Source organism: Arvicanthis niloticus, chromosome 8 (assembly GCF_011762505.2).
Source record: "Arvicanthis niloticus isolate mArvNil1 chromosome 8, mArvNil1.pat.X, whole genome shotgun sequence".
Lineage (NCBI taxonomy): Eukaryota > Metazoa > Chordata > Mammalia > Rodentia > Muridae > Arvicanthis > Arvicanthis niloticus.
Window position 1 is genome coordinate 62,729,094 of NC_047665.1, and position 18,786 is coordinate 62,747,879.

An 18,786-nucleotide genomic window follows, 5' to 3' on the forward strand; every position below is an offset into this window, starting at 1 on the left:
TGGAGACCACAGTTGGGTAGGAGTCCCCTCCAGAGTCATGCACATGCAAAGCTGCTCAGTGACGTCACAGAGGATGAGGACCTCTTACCCTTTGGGAAAGTCAGCAAACCTCCTCATGCTGGTGAAGAAGAACCAGTCCTTCATCAAGGTCAACACGAAGGAGGTTGCCAAGGCGGTGGCCAACTACTACAGTCCCTGGGGCCCATCCTGTGTGGATAGCCCATCTATATTCAGTTCTCCAACCTCAAAGAACTCAGGACCAGCTTGATCCACCAGGTGCATGCCCAGGTAGATCTGCAGGCCGAGAACTCTGTGTAGTTGGGAAGCCTGCCCTTGGTTGACTGTCTCCACTGAGGTTGAGCATGGCCATGGAAGGCCTGAGTCCCCATGCTCAGGATCACCATGGAAACCCTCTTCTACTCAGTGCCCCTGGGTGTGCTTCATCAGTTTATCTAATTGTGATACTGTTCTCAAGATTAGCTCATTTGCAAAGAACAACCAATTCCAGGTGCTGCTGCAGCATGTTGGCCTGAGAGCATACAGCACACCAAGCTGTCACTGGATGACCAGAGCACCTACAAAGCCTGCTGCATGCTGCTCACTGTTGTTTCCAAGTTCAGCAGCCTCAATGTCAAGCATAATAACACTATGCTCACCCTGGCTTGCCCTCTGAAGACAGTCAAGGCTGCTGGACCTACCCATGGTGGCAGTCTTCTACTTCTCTGTTCCTAACATCCACAGAGTGCTGGCCCCACTAACTATTCTATGTGCAGCAGTTGAAGCCATGACTGTCTGCATTGCCATCCTAGGCCTGGCAGGAGTTGGGAATGAATTCCATCCTGCTGGTCAGCAACCTGAACTCTGAAACAGTCACACCCTGAAGCCTCTTCATTCTCCTCTATGTCCATAGTGTCATGAAGCGGGTAAATAAATATCTTGTTCAACAAACAGAGCACATTGGTACAGATGGCTGTTGGCAGCTAGGCCCAGCTGGTCATGAGCCACCTGAGTAGACACAAGCTGCAGGGAAAGTCAGTGTGCATCACCATGTTTTCAAAGCACCAGAATGTGCAGCTGCCTTGAGAGACAACTACAGTAGTGCTTCGAGAAGCTGGGCCCCAAGACATTTCAGAACATCTTTCCACCCTCATCTCTCCAGCCTCTCACCCAGGGTGTCCAAGGAGGACCTCGAGACCCTTTTCTTCTGTGCCAGTGGCATGGTCAAAGGCTTTGGGTTTCGGCAAGATGGCACCAATCCAGATGGGCACTGAGCAGGAGATGGTCCAGACACTGATGGAGCCGTACAGCCATGACACAGGTAAGGGGCACCACTTGTGCATATCCTTGCCCAAGTCCACCATCTAGGTACCTGTAACAGTTCTCACTATTCTAGAAAAGCCACTTTTTAAAAAGCAATTGAAGTGGCCTTCAAGATCAGAGATTTTATTTTTTCAAGAGAAAGTAGTTTACCTTTTTCCCCTCTTTTAATTAAATCTAGACCATATTGTCACAGAGGGAAATGGCTTGGGCCACAGAGGCCCAGTCAGAGCTAGTACCATGTTTTGAAGGGGCATAGGCATGGGGTCATGGTGGTACCACAGAACACAGCTGCCTTCTCCTGCCTTGCAAAACCAGCCTGCATTGCAGACCACAGCCATCTACTGAGGTTAGCCAAGTCTGCCTCTCAACATGTAGGTGAGCCTGGTGGCTTGTACATATTCCTCAGAAGCTGGGGCCACCACCTCAAATAGGGCCACAAGTGACACTATTCTCTCATGTCTCAGACCAATCCAGAGGGTCCAGGCCATCCTTTGCCTCATATGACCTTTGTATTCTACTCTTCACAGACACCGACACCTGTGCCCAGCAATGTTTCCACTTGACCTTTCCATGTATATGTGGGAGATATAGTTTTAAGTAACTTTTGTAGAATATGGTCAGTGGAATGTGTGATATCAAAGCTTCCCTGTTCCCTGTCCTCTCCCCTCTTTCCAGGTGTCCATCTTGCTGGTGGGACCAGGGGTGGCCTGCCTCTATCTGACCTGCTTACAGAAAAAGCTCTGAAACCTTCAAGAGGTTCCCACCTTCAATTTTTGGATTAAAAATTTGTTCTCTGCTCACCTCTGGCTCAGCTGAGGTAAGGGAATGACCCCAGGCCTTAACTGTGCCTCCCAAACAGACATCTCCATGTTTAGTCTGTCTTCATGGAAGGGTGTCCCTGGACCCTGAAATTCTATAGAGGAGAGGAAAGTGTGTGAATATTTATGAGCTTTATAACTGTGTGGGTTCGCAATGGTGCAACAGGTTCCCATGATAGCAGATGTATATTTGGGTCTCAGTATTGTCCTGTGGATAGCCCTGGCCACATTCCATCCTTTCTTGGATGGTTTATGTATGTGTGTGGGTAAGGGGAGCATCCATTAAAGCCATTTTATAACCTGTAAATTATTTTTATTTGGTTTGGAGGCAGAGATCAAACCATAAGAACTGATGGAGGGAGACCCAGACCACACTAGGAAGCTTCTTGGTGAGGAAGGTCTATGGAAGGGCAGGCATCAAGCATTTATACTGAGGGGCTATTCAAAGATCTGGAGGCCTTAACCACATGGCTTGTGGTACACTATAAATAGGACACCTCTTAGAAAGCATTTCAAGATAATCTAAGGTTCTTTGCTGTTAGGTGGGTCTTTAACAACATTCCAAAAGAGAGAAAGTTCTTCATTCAAGTCCCATATACATCTCCCTATGACTCATGCATGTCCTCAAAGGTCTTTGATGTGGACCTACTGTGAGAAAAGGCTCTGTTTCCTTCCTGTTTATGTTCTGTACCTTATCCCTGGTTTGGCAATTACAAGTCACCAACTATGGGGAGCCAACAGAAGGCGGCTATCATCCTTGCAGCCATCTTGAGCCATGTACCCTGACAAGAGACTTGATTACAATAGCCTACAACAGCTGAACACACTCTGATAACATCTTGTTTTAGATACCCAGGATTTTCCCTTGGGTGTGTGAGACTTAAAGGTGTGTGACTTAAGGTGTGATTTAGAGATAAGACCTAAGGGCATGACTTAAGGGTGTGACTTAGAAGTGAGACATATAAAAGGTGAGAGGAAGACAGAAGAAATTATTAGGTATTAGATTTTAGGCACTTGAAGTAGGCACTTGAGACTCGAGACAGGCAACTAGGATTAGACATTAGGTACTTGAGACTTAAAACTTGGAAGAGAGACTTGGAAGAAAACTAGTGACTGGGAAAGAGACTAGCAACTTACAACTAGAACTGGAATAAGGACTTAAGACTTGATACCTGAGACTTAGTACTTGGAACTAGGGACTTGGAGAGAAGAAGAGAGACTGAAGAATAAACAGGATTAAATCACACTCTGTCTGGTCTCCATTCCTCGAGTCTGTCCTCATTCTCTCTCTTTATGAACCCCGATCCATGGACTGGAACAGCTTGGGGCAGTGTGGGCTAACAAGTTAGCCCCCAAGGCTTTTGGCAGTGCGGGTTCCAACATTGATAGAACAGTCCCCAACATTTTGGCCCCCAAACGTGGGGCAGAGTGGTTCTCAACAACCAACTATGTGTCTGAGTAGGCTATTGGTTGACAATTCATCCAGCATATTTTCTCTGGAAACATATCAATATCTTTAGAGATGATAAAAAACCATAACCCTTTAGGATTCAAGCAGCGAACTATCTGATGCTGGGAACAATGGTTACCATCACCAAATCTTATACTATTACTCTTCTTGTCAAGATATTGGTGCATTACAACAAGAAAACTCACAAAATCAACTAACCAGGGAACATAGAGGTTCAGAGACCGAACCAACAATCAGGGAGCCTGAATGTGTCTGACCTAGGGTTACACACACACACACACACACACACACACACACACACACACACACACACACAAACAAACACAGAATGGCTGTGTAGCTTAGTGTTCTTGAGGGACTTCTAACAGTGGGAGCAGGGGCTGCCTCTGACTCTTTTGCCTACTTTTGGGACCCTTTCCTTCTACTGGGTTGCCTCATCTAGCCTTGATATGAGGATATGTGTCTAGACTTATTACAACTTGATATGTATGAAATGTTTGGTTGAGATCCCTGGGAGGCCTGCTTTTTTTCTGAAAGGAAAGAGAGAAGGGGTAGATCTAGGGGAGAGGGGAGGTGATGGGAAGGGAATGAGGGGAGTTGGTGTGGAGGGAATGATAGGAGAGGAGGGAGGGTAAATAGTGGTTGGGATGTAATATATGAGAGAAGAAGTTTTTTAAAAAAATAGCAAATTGATTGAGGAAATGTCCAATAAATGATTGGCCCAACTTGAGACCCATCCCTTGGTAGAGAACCAACCTTAGACACTATTAATGATATTTTTCTATGCCTGCAGACAGGAGCCTAGCACAACAGACTCCCGAGAGGCTTCATCCAGCACCTGATGGAAACAGATGCAAAGACCCACAGCCAAACATTAGGCAGAGCTTGGGGAGTCTTATGGAAGAGTAGGAGGAAGCTGAGGGAGCGTGGGGGTCAGGATAGGCTCCCCACACATAGTAGCAGATATGCAGCTTGCTCTTCATGGGGATCCCCTAACATTTGGAGCAGTGGGTGGTGGGTGTCCCTGACTCTGTTGCCTGCCTTTGTATTTTTCCTCCTCACTGGGCTGACTTGTCTGGCCTCAGTAGGAGAGGATGTATCTAGTCCTGCTATGACTTGATGTGCCATGATAGGTTAGTACCCATGGGGGACCTCTCCTTCTCTGAGGAGAAGAGGAAGGGGGCATGGAGTGAGGAGGATGAGGGTAGGATTGGAAGGAGAGAAAGTAAGGGACTACACTTGGGATTTAAAGTGAAGAAAGAAAGAAAGAAAGAAAGAAAGAAAGAAAGAAAGAAAGAAAGAAAAATTGTCAGTAAGGAAAGTGGTCCCTCTCCTGCCTTATCCTGTGTCCCTGTCTTGCTACTGACCCCTCGTCATATAGAAGCATCATGCTTCGCCCTCTTAAGAGCAGCCTCCACCAGTTCCTGGGCTCATTTCTGCAAAGGCCTGGGAAACAGGTAGAATGGTAAAGTCTAGGTTTGAGAGACATCAGGTATTTAAGACAATAATTCTGTAATGTCAAAAATGACAGAATAGCTCCTATCCAAGAAGATCAAAGTATCTCCTAAACTAACTTCTCCCTAGATTCCCATGGAGAACCGATTCTTGCTTGGAGCATAATATTTTAAATTTTATTTACCTGTATATTGTTTATGTTTGTGGGGGCGTACATGTTATATGCTTATGACATACCTGTTTGTATATACTAAATTATATATATATACACATATATATATGAATGTATATACACATAGTCTATTGATCTATGTCTATCTATGTCTGTCTATCTATCTATCTATCTATCTATCTATCTATCTATCTATCTGTCTGTCTACAGGTTCTCTCACTGATCCTGAAATTAACTTTTTGGCCTATGAGCCCCTAGCAACTACCTGTCTCTGCTACCCTACACACAGCTGGGGTTACAGGCACAGGCCACTATGTGGATGCTGGAGATCTGAATGCATGTCCTCTTGCTTGAGCAGCAAGTACTTTACCTACTGAGCCATCTCTTCAGCCCCACATCTCTTTTGTCCCTGCTTCTTAAAAATACCATAGTAATAGAATGGAAGTGATACCTGGTGTAGTTTTGATCTACATTTCCAGTGGTTAGTGATGCTGAGCAGTTGTTAAATACCTGCTAGTCATCTCTACGTCATCCTTAGGGAACTAACTCCCTTTCCACATCCTGTGTTCGACTTCAGCTCAACTACCATTAGTTTGATGAATGCTATTTGATTTGGAGAGTTTATTACCTATCTTGGAAATTAGTCACTTATAATCTATATAGTTTTCACTTTATATATATATATATATGTATATGTATATATATATACATATACATATATATACTATATAGTTTTCACTTTATATATCTATATATCTATATATCTATCTATATATATATATATCTGCATTTGACAACAAACTAGGCATAGAATGAACTTATCTCAGTATAATAAAGTTTACATAAGAAAGCACACATTTACCATCATCTTCAATGTCAAAAACACTAAAACAGTTTTTATAAGAACAAGAACAAGTAATGTGCGACAGAATCATAAGACAAACTAAAAATAGCACCCAAATCAGAAAGGAAGAAGAGAAATTATCCATTTTAGCAGATAACATGATTATATGTATTTATGCATATATATACACCTGTATATAATTTTTAAATATCCCACCAATTCTTAGGATTAATAAGTGAACACATTAAAGATACAGAATCAGTGTACAAAGGTCATTTGTATTTATGCACACTAACACTGAACTATGTAAAAAGGAAATTTAAAAATGATCCTATTTCTAGTAATATTAAAATGAATAAAATGCTTGAGAATTAAACAAACAACAACATCAAAGAATGTACAATGAAAGCTAAAATTTATGATTAAAAGTTGAAGAAAAGGAAAGGCATTCCATGTTAGGGGGTTAGAAGGGCTCGTGCATGAACACCCGTGCACACACAAGTAAATAAATGTTAATAAAAGGTTTAAGGCTCCCACCATATTTCCTTGGTTTGATATCAGGAGTGTAGAGTTGGCTTAATAGGGAAATTTACATCATTAGTAGCTTAAATTATAAACATCTGATTTTTCTTTAGACCTGTAAACTAATAATAGTAATTTAACAAAATGTAATATCTATTCATGATAAATATCTTAGCAGATTAGGAATATAAGGATATTTCATTATCTTATTAAGTGAACAGAATTAGTGCATAAAAGCATTTAGATGTGGCCTTGTTGTAGAATTGTGTGGTTTTTCTTTCCTTTTTTTCTTTAAATCTGTGTGTATACCTCATGTAGAGGACAGAGGACACCCTTGGTGTCATTTCTCAGGCACTGTCTACCTTATTTTAAATTCATTGGGACAGGTTCTCTCACTGACCTGGAGCTCACCAAGTAGGCTTGATAGGCTGAGCAGTGAGTTCCAGGGATCCATCTGTCTCTACCTCCCTAACCTGGAATTGCAAGTGTGTACCGCCATACCCTGCTCTTTCTAATGTGGGTTTTGCGGACCAAACTCAGGTCTCAGACTTTCAAGGCAAGCACTTTACTGACTGATGATCCTTTCACAGCATCAGGTGGTAATTCTAAATTTGGATAAAGCTATGAGAAACTAAAAGTACAAACAAAAATAAATAGCACCTGCCCACAGCTGGTTAAACCAGAATGTCTGTCAACATAGCAGTATGTCTTGGTGGCTAAAATCTGGTACTCCTACCCTCTGGTGTGAATCCCACAGAAACGCATGTTCTTAGCTACCAGAAAACACATTTAAGAATGCTCAAACAGCATGGTCTTACTCGTAAAACTCTAGAAACTGTCCAGATGTTCATTTACAGTAGAGTGAATTATGGCACATTCACAAGTGAACGTTGCTATGATGGTATGAAGGGAGCTCAAAGTTAACATTAAGACAAGGAAGAAAGGAGGCTTTGCATTACTTGGAGACAGGTAAACACATAGTACAACTACCAAAAGAAGTGGTTCAGTGTAACATGTAGGAAAGAGAAGAGATGGTTAAGGGATGAGCGAGGACTGGATGCAGAGAGCCAGCATGGGTTATAAAAGAGGATGCAAAGCTAACTGCTTTTCTAGTTCTTACTCAGTCATTGAGTTGTTGGTTTTGGTGGTGGGTAAGGGTAAGTGTGTAAAAATGTATTTGATAATGAAAGCACAAAATCCAATGCAAAGCTCCTTAGCTTCAGAACAGCTGTTCTAACTGTTCATTGAGATGTATGGACTTTAGGTCTAGTTAATTTGGTTGTATGTTTTCTTATAATAAGATTTATAAAAATATAAGAAAGAAAAGTAAAGGCACAATTAACACCAAACACAGGCTAACATCACACTCCTTAGGAGGCTATTTTGGCTTCAGGTAGGACAAAGGAGGTGATTTAAGGCATGATAACCATTGGGTGTTACAAATATTGGTTCTTGGCAGACTGGCAAGGTTCACTGTAGCTTACTGTATTTTTTCTTAAGTGGAACATATACTTGATATATTCTTTTGTGGCCAGTGTACGTTTTCTACTTTTTAATAAAAGAAACAGCTATGTCTTTGCCTTAAGCCATTAGTGATTCAAGAAGGCAGGGTTCTGCAGGCCAGAGGTCCACATGGCCTCATGTGGTCTAATAAAATAGACAAGCTTACAAACATTAACTGTCTCCCTGTGTCTGCATGGCTGGAAGCAGATGAAATAATAAGGCTGGGCCTGTGGATTTACGCTGAGTACAATATTTCTGCACAATATCACACAACCATAGTTCACTGACCCTTCATATTGGCATCATGATTGCAACAGAAGTGGACTCCAATTCAACCAAAACCAAAGGAGTAAGTCAGTGAAAATGGAGGCCTGGACTATTCTTAACGTCCCACAAAAGCCTAGTAAAGACAAAGCTTTTCTCCACAACAGCAAGTACATTCTCACATCTCATTTACCTGTTGACATGGCTTAGAAAGGTCACCACAGCCTAAATCCAGTCCATATGATTTGCTGCTATGCTCCTCTCTAAACCATGAGCTTCATTAAATATCAGCTCTCATCTGATTCCTGAGAAGGTTACAGAGGGCTCAGGTGTCCTGAGGGAGGCTTGATTGGATCTTACATTTGTGTAGTGTCTCCTACATCATTCAGCAAGATTCCCGTGGATCTAGGCTGGCAATTTCTGTAAGGTGTAGGATTCCTGGCTTTTTAGAAAATGCAGAAACTGACTTTGATATAGATAGAATAACTTTAGTAATAAGATCTCCTTCCTTCCTAAAATACCAATGCTGAGGAGGACCAGGCTATACAAACTAAGGTCTTGGGATGGGTTTACATACATGGGAAGGAATGAGGAGAGTCGATCCTAGCATGGTGTTGGGATCTTGTAACCATTCTATGGCATATAGGGAAGTGGGCTAGTTCCCCTCGAATATATATATATATATATATATATATATATATATATATATATATATATAATTTTTAATGTCAGTTGAAAGTCAGGATGAGTTAATCAATAGCATCCTAATCCTCTCCATCACCCCTGGTCTTGTCCTCACATTGCACTGAAATAAGGGCGTCTTCACACACTTCTCATCCTTGAGCAAGTACAGCTTAGGCATGAAGGGAATTTTTCTTTTTCTTTTTTGGTTTTCTCTTTTTGATATTTTATTTATTAACATTTCAGATGTCATCCCCCTTTCCCATTTCTCCTCCCTAGAAATCCCCTATCCCATTCCCCCCTCCTCCTTTTTGCTTTTATACCATTTTAACTACATGCAAGTATTAAGGTCAGTTCTAGGTTGAGGAACTAGCAATACAATAGATGCAAATGTAGCTTGATCATACTAGCCCTTTTTGTCCTGGGAATACTTTTATTCCTGCTCATTGTGTTAAAGCCTGTCTTTAATAGCATCAGTATATTGGCAGCCAAAGTACATGGCTTGAACCTAAAAATAGAACCCCAGACAGAGTTATTAAGTTAACAAACAGGCTGGAAAGCCAAGGATGGGTAAGATTCTGTACAGAACCTTATCAACCTAAGACATAAGTGCACTGCTTTTGATAATGCATATTCCACAATGGGTAGGGAAGGCATTCTTGTCAGAATGACCTAAGACAGGCTCAGTCTTGTTTATGAAATAAAAAATGGGGAGAGGCAGAGAGCTTTTGGGGCTGCTTGGCAAGAATCTGACATGGGCTAAGGACAAGAAAATGGGCTGCTTGGCAGGAACAGAATATGACATTGTTCCCCACGATTCTGCCATCAAGAATACTGTGGTATTCTGGTTTATAGAGAGGATCGTTTATCTAAAACTTAAAATATTCAACTTATACTAAAGATGTAATCTCCTCCAGTTTAATATAAAGTAATTAAGGAACAGCAAATCAAGAAGAAAATATAGATTGATTTGATTTGGTTTGCTTTTGTTCTTTTGAATTCAAAGACGAGGCCTACTGTGGTTATTCTGGTCTTTGTATTTCCTGAACTCTACATTCCAGCATCTTCTGCCTTTATCTCAATGTTCCAGTCCCCAGTAGACTAAGGAAGTCACCTCACTTATCTCCTGATACAGGATCTCCCTAGTCAGATACAAAGTTACCATCTGTGTCCTGAGCTAGCCCTTATCCAGTGGTGTCAGGTACCAGGAGATAGCGATGAACACTGTCTACAAAATCTGCCTCTGGCAGGGACTGTGGATGCCCAAAGCCCTTCTGGAAAGAGTGCACGCGAGAGAGGTAGATAGCAATATAGACATTCTGGCTTTGTTCACCTTTTGGGCATGTGGTATGCAGAATAAAACATAGATCCTTGTACATCATAGGAAAACACTCCATCATGCATCTACCTCCTCATTTCCATTACACAGAATAAAAGAAGGAGCTGGGGAGATGAGTGGGTAAGAGTGTTTTCTGGGCAATCCTAAACCCCGAGTTCAGACCTTCAGCAATCTCATAGAGCATCAGGCATATCTGTGTGTGCCAGTTACCCCATTATTAGAAGGTTGCTGGATTGCTGGTTTCTAGCAGAGCTAAAAAAAAATCATGTATTACTATTACTGTTTCAGAAGGAAAGGAGATTGGGAGAGAGAGAGAGAGAGAGAGAGAGAGAGAGAGAGAGAGAGAGAGAAATAATATTTAATGAGAAAAGATCTGCATATTAAGACACATCTGTGGTAGTTTGAATACGCATGGCCCCCATGGATTCATGTGTTTGGCTGTTTGACCAAAGCAAGTGGTGCTATTAGGAAATGTGGCCTTATGGGAGAAGGTGTGGCCTTGTTAGAGGAAGTGTGTCACTGTGGAGGCAGGGCTTTGAGGTCTTAAGTGCTCAAGTTACCTTGATCATGGTGTCTCTCCACAGCAATGGAAACCATAACTAAGCTTCCAAAATAACTCGATTTTCTTGAAAATAGCTCCAGAAGACAGGATGCAACTGTTGAAAACTGGCTGATAACAAACAAGCAAATTATCTCCCGGGAAAGCTAGTGACATATTTGAACTCTCCTCACCTGAGAACATATTTTTTTTTAAAAGAAACATTTTTGCTTTTTATTTTCTCCCTATTACAGTTTTTATCATTCTAATTGCTTAGCCAGAAATATCCTCATGGCTGTAAGAAAAAAAAAAAATGCTAAAAGAATTGGCTGGCCTGGCAGGGAATCCACTCCGGTCTTAACTCATCTCCAACTTCCTCCAGAAGGAAAATAGAGCTCAGGGAGCCTGGGGATGTACATAGTCATAAACACACTGTTGGATGGCCATATTTCCTGTGACTGCCCATGGCCAAGGCAATAGAATTCTAGCTGACCCAACAAAGCTACTCACAGGCAGAAACATCTAGGCAAAGGCACAGACATAGGCTAGTGCTCTGTAGAAGGTGAATGCCAGGCCTCCTGCTCAAGGATATGAAGTGAAAAATCCTCTGGCCACAGGAGGTGCTCCCTGCCACCCTCACTCACCTTTGACATCTTTTTGGAAAGGTCATCCTGTCCTTGTCCCTGCCAAGCCTCAAGTGTAACTTTTTGTGAGTGCAGATATGTGTGCAGGTGCCTGCGTGTTTGCATAGTCATGCAAAGGCCAGCAGTTGACTAGGGTGTCTTCCTCACCCTACCCCAAGTTGTTGTTTAGAGACAGGGTATATTATTGATCCTGTAGCTGCTTTGATTATAGATTGTCTGGCCAACAAGCTACTATGATCTGTCTGTTGTGCCCCCAGTGCTGGGAGCACAGGGGCACAATGTCATAGCTGGCTTTTTATGTGGGTTCTGGAGATCTGATCTTAGGTCCCCATATTTGTGCAGCAACTACTTAGCCTGCTGAGCCATCTCCTTGGCTCCTGTTTAGATGTCTTCTGAGTACCAGGGTTTTGGTTACAATTTGATCCATCAACTGGTGTCTATCTCCCTCTTTCTTTTTCTTACCTAAGTGCAGAGATAGAACCCAGGAGATCATGCTGGCTAAGCACTGTCACTGAGCTGTACTCCAGGCTTGTTTGGTTTGAATGTGCCCTCCTCCGAGTTTACTAGAAACGTAATCCTCAAATCCCTGTCTTGATGGTATTTGGAGCATGGATCTTTGGGAAGCAATTAGGGTTAGAGAAGGTCATGAGGAGGCTCCTGCCTCCTCACCATGGCACTGATAGCCTCATCATTACAGGAGAGAAACTTGAGCTGGCATTCTTGCTCTGTCTTACTATGGAATGCAGCAAGTACTATTATGTAATAGCAGCATGTCTTTGTTACCTGCTTCCAGACTGCCCCAAGGTATCAGCTGGCTCTATCTCCTTATAATACAAATAACACTGAGGGAGAGATCAGTGTGGTATGGCCAGAGATAACACCCAGAGGATCTCAGGCTTAGCATTGAAAGACAACAGTACCTCTGGATCCTTATGAAATGGCTCAAGTAAAAGCTATTGAGTCTTTTTGTTCAAAGCTGATTATTCCTGGGTTTCTGTCTACCGTATCATTCACAGCTTAAGTATACATAGCTTCACCTGTCCACTGTTGGGCTTCTCACCATCAGCAACTCCATCTTTACATCTTTGTCTTCACTATTGTGTCAAGAAGGAGCAGTAAAGGGAAAACCTAATAAAACTCGCTTGCCATTCTCCTTTTTCTAAATTAATAAGAGAGGGTACATAGCCTACCAACCCCCACTACTTCCTTCTGCACCAGGAAAGACATCACTAACCAATCACTGAGCTCACTGAGCCTGCACACAGCTTCACAGCACTTCTGGTCACAGTGTTTCAGCCACACAGAAACAGCTAAATGGAGATAAACCGTGTGATGAAACCTATTTTCCAATCTCCCACCAAGTATATCTCTGATGTAAACAAAAAGTACCAGATCTTTATGGGATCTTTTTTTTTTTAAATATATATTTTTTTAAATAAAAAGTCAACATTATACAAAAGAAGAACATGTATATAGCCCAGCCTTCCAAATTAGGGAATAATATTTGGATCAAAAGGGATAGATACAGTAATTCTAAGACACGTAGGCTTTCCTTAAAATGGCCTTTCACTAAAATGAAAGAGGAACAAACATCTCCTATACTCTTCAATTCCCTTATAGCTAGCATTTTAATGCTACCCCTGTATCTGTCAGCATAGGGACAAAGCCTGTAGAGGAAGTCTGGTCCAATAGCGAATTTAGAACATGATGACCAGAGTCATAGTAAGGATAAGAGCTATATCTATGCCAGGAGTTATGCTTGACACATTCCTAGAGTTAGCCCAGGAAAGTTAAGCTGGGAAGTGTCTTCAATGCCTTACACCTCTCCCACTGCCACTAGAAAGTACCTACTCTTTCTTTTCTTCTCCACACCGAATCCCATCTCTTTCTAAATATTTGCATAAGCAAATAAGTACCTACTCTATGTGAAATACATTTATAATGCTGTAGGGTTCTGTTTAAGAACCACATAAGGCAAGGACTTTTAACCTGACAGAGGTGAGATATACAAGTCTATTTATAATTAAAGTGAATGGCAGGTGAATGGATTAGGGTATGCTCCTGGAGATGAGGGAAGAAGGGCTTATAAAGCCCAGGGTGACAATGAATAAGAATATGAAGTGCTAGTATTTGTGTGGGGCTTTTGTGAATTGAAAAGCTTTAAAATATATTAGTAGTAGTATTTATTTTATGCGGATGGGTGTTCTGCTTGTCTGTGTACCACATGCATGCAGTGCCTGTAGAAACCAGAAGAGGGCATTATATGCCCTAGGAACAGAGTTACAGACAGTCATCATATGACTGCTGTGAATTGAACCTGAGTCTCCTCGAAGAGCAGGCAGTGCTCTTAACCACTGAGCGATCTCTTCATCCCTGTAGCATCACTTCTGTAACACATCAGCAGCTGATTCCTGCATTTTACCATCTGTAAAATGAAAGCTGTGGGCTGGACAGGGATTTGAAGCCATGGGGACTGAAGCCAAACGCAGGCCAATGCCTACTGTTATGAATAAAGTTCTTTTTCTCCCTCATTTTTTCTAAGGTTGTTTTCACTCTACAGAGATAAGTTTGAGGAGTTGCAGAAATAACGCCACACCCTACATATTTACTCTCTATTCCTTTACAGAAAGAGCTTGCCAACTTATGTCTTAGGCCACAGCCCCCATGTTCAGATGCCTAAATGAATCAGACAAGTACCAGACATCAGGAATACAGACACCAGGACAGCCACTGGGTTTCCTTGGTTTAGTTTTGATCCTCTCGGTTTTGATAGACTTAGTAGAGGGGTATTTTTCCGTAGAAAGAAAACGCAAAGAAACTTCCAGCTGGCCTTCTGCATGTGTCTGGGGTGAACTTTGTGCTGAATGGGGGTCTGACTGAGAGCAGTAGTCACCTAACCACAAGGGGATGTAAGTCCCCATTGCCCACACTCCCGTGTTGTTGTGTCGCCCATTAGTAATAAGGACTGAATATAGGGTTGTATACGTGGTAGGCAGGCACTCTAGAACAGGGCTGTATTCCCAGATTTACACGAACATTTTTCACGTGGTATTATTTAAGACTTAATTTTTAAATCAACTGATATACCTGTCTACGAGGCACCTGTGCCTTGGACTTCCACTCTGACTGTTGACTAGCTATTTGGTGGTCATCTGGATTTGTGTTAATAGACTCTACAGGAAAAATCACAACTGAAGACTAGGTTGGTAGGTAGAAAGTAAGAAAATAAAGGCCTGTGTGGGAAAGGACATTTCAAAGGACATCAAAGGTTTCTGTTAGCAGAGGAGACATGCAGATGAGGCTGGGGCAGTAAAACGGAACCATTTTAGGGAAGGGCTTCAGATTACAGATTAAAGAAAGAGCAAGCCACAGCATTGTTCCACAATAAAATGGTGTTTTTACTTTGACTTTATGGTGGAGTTACTTACAGTATGAGGGGAAAGGTAGTTCAATGCAGGGTGACCAAAGGTCCCATATTAATCAGGATTGAATTCTTTTCTTGGTCACAAGATATCCAGTGCTCTGGCTGGGTTGTTCTTGGAGAATGGTTAGTTTATAAGTCGTGTAGGCATGGGAGTTGCCAGAAGGCTAATTCTACAATCTAGAAACAAGATAACAAGCTTCTTATGTTAAACCGTCTTTATTCTATTCTGTTCCAATGGATGGTGTCTTTCCAAATTTTTATAAAAACTCTTCTTTGTTCTGAGTGTATTCTAGCTGTAAAATCTTATCTTAAAGGACTATACCAATTCAATGGTATGGACATAGGCATATGGCCAACCATGGAGAAGCTATTCTGTAGAAAGTCATATGTTAGCAGTAGTTCACAACGTTCCTAATGCTAACACCCTTTAATTCAGTTTCTCATGATGTGGTGATTGTCAACCATAAAATTATTTTTGTTGCTACTTTATAACTATAATTTTGCTACTGTTATGGATCACAAATATCTGATATGCAGAATACCTGATATGTGACTCCCATGAGTGTTGTGACACACAGGTTGAGAGTCACTGTGCTAGAGGAAGGAAAATTTGCAGCTTATAAAACTGCTAAAGGTTCCCAGGGAGGGTCCACTTGCGACACCCTACTATCTGATATTTGTCATGTCCCAGACAATTAATGAACTTCTAAAAAATTCTTTTACAATTGAGATTGCTGAAGAAGTTGAATAATGTTGCCAGTTCCTAAGCAGGACAGTCATATTTTTAAAATGAGACTTTCTAACTCCTCTCCCTGCAGGATACCTTACCACTGCCCCCCATCTCCCCCATCTCCTTACCCACACACACCCCCATCTGCCCTCTTTACAGTTCTGCCCTGAGCACAGATGCCCACCTCCTGGGAAATAAATGAGCTGCCTGAGACAGAGCTAGCCTGCTGCCTCAAAAGAGCCAGTAGCCTGAAGGAAATTTAAGGGGGAGCCACATGAATAATTAAGAGCCCAGAAGAATTGATCTGTCAGGGAAGATTAGAAGAATTCAATAAAGTGTACTTTGCCTAAGCTAAGCCGAGGGAGGAGGAGTAGGGCGGTGTTGAGGAGCAAGGGAACGATGTTATCACAGGGTAGATGGGCTTTCTGCTGGCAACGCGCAGCACAAAGAGGCAATGGTAAACACACAAAGTAAACCTGAAGGGTTTACTAGGAGCATGTTTACGGCAGGACCCACTGAAGAACACCATGTATGTAGCCTAAGTGAATGGATAAGATGCCAGGAGTTCTGTTTCCCCCTTCCCAAGCCAACTGCAGAAAACGTCGAGTTCAAAATCCTGGCTGAATCTCTTCAACAGCCAGGTTCTCCAGGTAACTCATATGTGAAAGTGAATTACCTTATCAAACCCATCAGTTCTCAATTATACAAGAGAGGCAGCTTAGAACTTCGATAGACTAACGTGAGTATGACTTTTCTGGGCTTTGCTCTTTGCATCACACAACTATTCTGTCCCATATTTGTTTGCGCAGTATCATACACATGACTAGGTGTCCATAAGGTTTTGTTTTCTTTTTAATTCCAGGGCCTACTCTATACTTACTCATTTCCTATGGCAATTCTGCAAGGCAAGCACCAGGCTAATTGTCAGCCTGCTGTGGTGGCCAAGACTGGCTAAGACCTTGTCCTCATGAGACTGTGTAATCCAGTGATAGAGATCAGCATTTGAGTGACACTCACAAAGGCCATCAGTGTAAAATATTGTGAATGACCATGGAGGAAAGGAATGTCTTGCTAATCGTGCTAAGAAGCAAGAGGATCGCTCAATGCAAAGAGACAGAAGAGTTGAGACGCTAAATATGGAAGGTGATAAAAAATGCAAATTCTGACCATTGATACTTGGGTGGCATCCAAGCAACACATTTTTTGAGACATTTAATATAGAGATAGACAGGTAGGTAGGCAGGCAGACAGACAGACAGACAGACAGACAGACAGAGATAGAGAGAACGCATCAGGCAATTATTTTGAGGTATCTTCATGGAACAAAACAGGGTTAGCAGTAAATGCTTTGAATCCAAATATAGGGTACTTGGCAAGATTGTTGAGAAAAATGGCTTTGATCCTGGAATAGGGAAACTGGGTGCTATAAATAAAGGTGTCTCCAATAGGAATTCTATTCTTCAAATAGGGCCAGTTCAAGGTGCCCAAGTTTGACTCATCACTGTAGAGTCTTCCAAAGAGCCCTTTTGAAGTGGCAATGCCTATGCCTAATCACAAAGTTACCCAAGTTGCAAAAGCACTATTGGCAACACTTTCCAAAGGTTCCTCCAGAAGCCCCTTATCCCCTATGTGTAACACTCTCAGGATTGAAATCTCTTCTCTAGCATGTACTCAACTGCTTCGCCAATAGGTTATGAGCACATTCTTTCTCCAACACATATTCTGCTTCACTTGGTCAAGGTGATACCTAGTTGATGGTGCTGCACAGGTGGTAGTCTCTAAGTCAGACAAGCACCAGCAGTAATTGGAGAGACAGTCAACATGAGTTCTTGATAATGGCAGCTGGCTACTATGTCCTTGCCTTGGGAATGTCAATCAATCTGAACTCGTACAAGAAGAGAAAGGTAAAGCAGGAAAATCTATAGTGTCTTGGTGTTAGGTTTCAGAACTGAAAAGATGCTCAAGAAAAACAATTGAAATTAAAACTTTTATTTAGGTTCATGGTTTTAGGGGTGTCAAGTAGTAGTTGGTTGGTTCTATTGTGTCCTGAACCTCTGCTGAAGCCAAGTACGATGGTGGAAGCAGAACAACACTGCTTACTTCATGGTAGCCAGAAAGAGGAAGAGAGACAGAGAGGGAGACAAAGATGTACTACTCAGAGGCATGACCTCATACAGCCAAGTCCCACTCACTAACAGCCCATCCAGCTGCGAACTGATTACTACACATCTTCAGCCAATCAACAGTCAATAAAGTAGTAAGACTAGCTGGCTTTGGGAAAGGACACTTTCTATCTAAACTGTAATACTGTCCTCTTTAGAATGCCCTAGCATTGGAGGTGGTACCAATGAGCAGTCAGTGAGTTCAACTGTGTTGAGCTGCACCAGCAGACACTAGGATGACACGAACATCTACTATAACTGAGATAAGGGAATTTAAGAAGTACAAGTAAGAAGTAGAGGGATCAGAATTCCAATACCTTTTTCCTTCTGTGGTTCCAATTAACTTCTAGCCCCCAAAGCCATCATTCAACCTTTTCGGTCTCTGAATTTTATTATCAGGTATACCTTATGTAAGTGGAATTGTAAAATATTTACATTTTTGTGAGTGGCTCATTTCACATAGCATAATGTCTTCAAGGTCCGTCCGTATTATGGTACATGTCAGACTTATTTCCTTTTCAAAGGAAATATTCCATTGCATGCATACACAAGTTTATACCCTCGCCAGTGATGGAAGCCTGGGTAGCTTCCATATTTTGACTTTGTTGAGATGCTATTAGAAAAGTGGACAGGAAGCTCTTAAGGTCTGCTTTCCGTCTCCAAAGTAGAATTGTATCTTACAAGGATACTATTTTCAAGTTTTTCTTTTAAGAACTTGACATGCTTTATTCCTTTACAGCTGTGCTGTTTGACATTCTCCTTATCCAGGCACACATCCTTATCTTTCCCACGTGGTCTCCACCCCCTTGCTATTCCCTGTAGACTTTTACTCCATGAGGATTTCCATCACTGCAGGGTCAGTGTATCCATTTGGCTTTAACTGCTTAGCCATTTCCCTA

The 18,786-nt window shown here is 41.9% G+C and overlaps 1 protein-coding gene and 1 pseudogene across 2 annotated transcripts in view; one reads left to right on the top strand and one right to left on the bottom strand.

Annotated features, from left to right (window-relative positions):
• Positions 1-1,365, top strand: part of LOC143443415 (polypyrimidine tract-binding protein 1-like) — a 97,431-nt pseudogene extending 96,066 nt beyond the window's left edge.
• Positions 1-18,786, bottom strand: part of Frmd4a (FERM domain containing 4A) — a 579,690-nt gene that overhangs the window by 539,443 nt on the left and 21,461 nt on the right. The gene's annotated exons all lie outside the window — the stretch shown is intronic.